Source organism: Cynara cardunculus (genome assembly GCF_001531365.2).
Source record: "Cynara cardunculus var. scolymus isolate 2C chromosome LG 13, CcrdV1, whole genome shotgun sequence".
Taxonomy (NCBI): Eukaryota; Viridiplantae; Streptophyta; class Magnoliopsida; order Asterales; family Asteraceae; genus Cynara; species Cynara cardunculus.
In genome coordinates, this window is record NC_037540.1 from 11,877,107 (window position 1) to 11,880,653 (window position 3,547).

Here is a 3,547-nt window from a genome sequence, read left to right on the forward strand (position 1 = left end):
AAATATATTTAATAATAATTAAAAATAATAATAATATAAAAATAACTGATATAAATAATAAGTATTATAAATAATTAATAAATAATATATCATTAATGTATAATGTATTAAAATTAATTAATATGTGACTCACCAAGATCACATTTGCATATAAACATATATTCTCATATATCAAGAAATATAATTTACACATTCAGTCCCGAAATCTTACAAAAGTTGTATTATAAAATAGCTATCAATTTTTTTTCTTTCACAAAATCTCTATATAACACATGAATACCTAACAATTATTCAGATACAAAAGAATAACATGTTATTCTCATAACTCATGCAAGCAAATATAATACTTCACAATTTTACTTTTCCTCTTGTCTCTGGTTATGCCCAACCTGTAGTGCACATTTTTGAAATACAAAATGAAGGTTAGACCTTGAAGTCTAGTGAGAAATCACTCTGATATTATTACAGGGTAAATAATCACCAAATCACTTTTAGTAACTAATATTTGTAAAATAACAAATATACATCATTTTGCTATAATAAATCTCATTTATCGCATCAAAATAATCAAATTACTTAATAAACACATCTTGAGTAAACTTGTCGCATCATATAACTTCTCGCATGACATGATGAGGCAATCTGATTTCCTCGCAACACACTAGTGCGAGGACTACAACTCATTGCATCACATAGGTGAGATAAACCAATCTTGTCGCATCATTATCATGCGATAAACTAACTTGTCGCATCACAAGGATGCAACAATGCGATATCCACATTTCATCACATCAGTAGGATGCGATAACTCTAAGTTGTCACATCACACAAATGCGACAACTCCAAGTTGTCGCACCATAAGGATACAATAATTATGAACACTTTAATCGAAAACCCAAATTTTATAACTCAATGATTATGCCACCCTTATCCTGGTATTCACCTCTCCTTGATTTGTGACCCTTATTTCAGTATACACCTCTCCTTGATATGTCCTTAGTGATATTCTAAATTAATATTGATCTAAGAGATTATTAATGATAAACTAAAGAGAGAAAACAAACAAACATCTGAATCAAATACCATATAAACTATTTTATGCAAAAAGAATAAGACTTATTAGATCCCTTTAAACGATAATAAAAGTATTCATGATTTTGTTGTAAATTAATTAGCATACTTATTAAACTAGTGTCTAATAGTGGAACTTTCTCATTACGATCCATCTACGATGGTCAGAATCATATGCACTCTATGTGAAAGGGGTAATTTTGTTGTTGCAATGACATCCTATCCGACCTAAAATTTTGTAACCCACATATACTTGCTATTTAAAGTCTGATATACCTAATGAAGATGTCATTCTCAGTTTTAGTTAAAATGTCATGTTATGAGACCATAAGACAATGTGACCATGGTAATGTTTGATGAACGTTAATTGGTGCACTACTTCTTGATCCACATCAAATAAGTCTATATTGATATCAATTCACTTCAAATATCGATAACTACTTAGTATTTGTATCATGTTGGTAGATATTGAAATGAAGGTATGTAAATATGGCTTTGCAAGGAATAATGTGATGTTTAGAATGAACTTGTATAACCCATTTTTTTAGTGTTGTAATGATCAAACAAAATATTTTTTTTGAATAAAAACAAATTATTTTTGTATAGAATACATATAAGTTATTTAATGTTATTACAGTTTGTTATCAACACAACTGATTCCATAAAACAAGTAGTTTACTTTGTTAAACTAGATATGGTCATAGTAGGCATGACAACGGGGTGGGGATGGGGTTGGTTTTATAATCCCCAACCCCGACCCTGACCCCGGTTTTTAGTAACAACCCCCGGTCCCGGTCCTCGGTAGGTATGAGAATTAACATCCTGTCCCCCGGTCAAACCTCGGTCCCAGGTCCCCGACTCAAGACCCGTTCATTAATTTTGAGTGGATAGAGATAGATAAAGAGTAGAGATACTCACATCACAGGACTACAGGAGGCGTCGACTGAAGGGTAGGGGCTAGAACGCTGGAGGATGTCGAGGACTCGAGTCATCGACAGGTTAGAGAGGTAGATCGACAGAGGACTGGAGGAGACTGGCGACTGGCGAGTGGGCATTGGCAACGAGCAAGGGGAGGACCAAGGGCCGACGAGTGAGATATGACCTCGATCGATGGCTCCATTTGATCTATTTCCTTTCAATTTCTTATTAGTTGAAGTTCAACAGCAACAGGGGCTCACTATCATAATTTCCAAAACCCAAATACTTATTAAATCAATATTAATATACCAAGTATGGGGCGGGTCGGGGGTACAATACCCGGCCCTGGCCCCAACCCCTGTTTGAGTCTACCGAGGATCCAAGGACCCGTTTTAGCTGGGAATCTCCATCCCCGTTCGGGTCGGGTGAGCCGGGTTCCCCATCTGATCGGGGTAAATCACCATCCTTAGGTCATAGTCAGAATCTTGTAAATCAGTTAATAAAAATACAAACACCATAACTAAAACTAGAGTAAACTACAAATTTGATCTCTATGGTTTGTCAAGAATAACATTTTTTTGTCTTTGCAATTTCGAAATTATAAGATGACGATTGTAGTCTGGAAAAATGTTTGGATTTGGTCTCTCCCTTTAACAATCGTTAGAAAATTCCGTTAAACAAGTGCTGATTTTATTCTTTTATCATTTATCCAATTAAAAACCACAGAAACCAAAATCATTAAATCAATTTTAATTAGTTAAAAAGACATAAACAATCGATAAAATAATCAAAGTTCTTTTTCTTAATAACCGTTAAAAAAAAAGGATCAAAACCGAACATATTTATAAATCACATGAAACAAATTCATAATTTATTCTTAAAACAATGATTGTAGCAAATTTATTTAGAATGCATATATTTGTTTTCTTTTTCTAGAAAAGAAAGAAGAAATAAAAAAGAGGGCATATCGTATATTCCATCATCCTTTGAAGCCACGTGTAAAGTGAAGGGATAAGACAAGAAGAAAACCAGTACCACAAAATTTTCTTGACGGCGGTTGATTTGACGTTAACCACCAGCTTAACATGGCGGTTGATTTGACGTTATCCCCCTTTTGAAGTTTGAAGTTTGAACTACATTATTAATTACTTACCTTCTAAATATTTTAAGCCCAATGGATTAAAATAAACTGGGCTAAGGCCCAGTGGATTGAAGACCCAAGCCCAAGTGATATAAGAAATTGTTGCTTACATTTACTCTAAAATGTATTGAACAAATTGTTTGTTGTTTATGGTAACATGGGGTTCGTATAGAAATCAAATAACTTTAACATAACGCATATTTTATGGTTTAGCCATTCGGGTTCGTACAGAAATCAAATAACTTGAACATAACGTATATTTTATGGTTTAGCCATTNATATTTTATGGTTTAGCCATTCGGGTTCGTACAGAAATCAAATAACTTGAACATAACGTATATTTTATGGTTTAGCCATTCGGGTTCGTACAGAAATCAAATAACTTGAACATAACGTATATTTTATGGTTTAGCCATT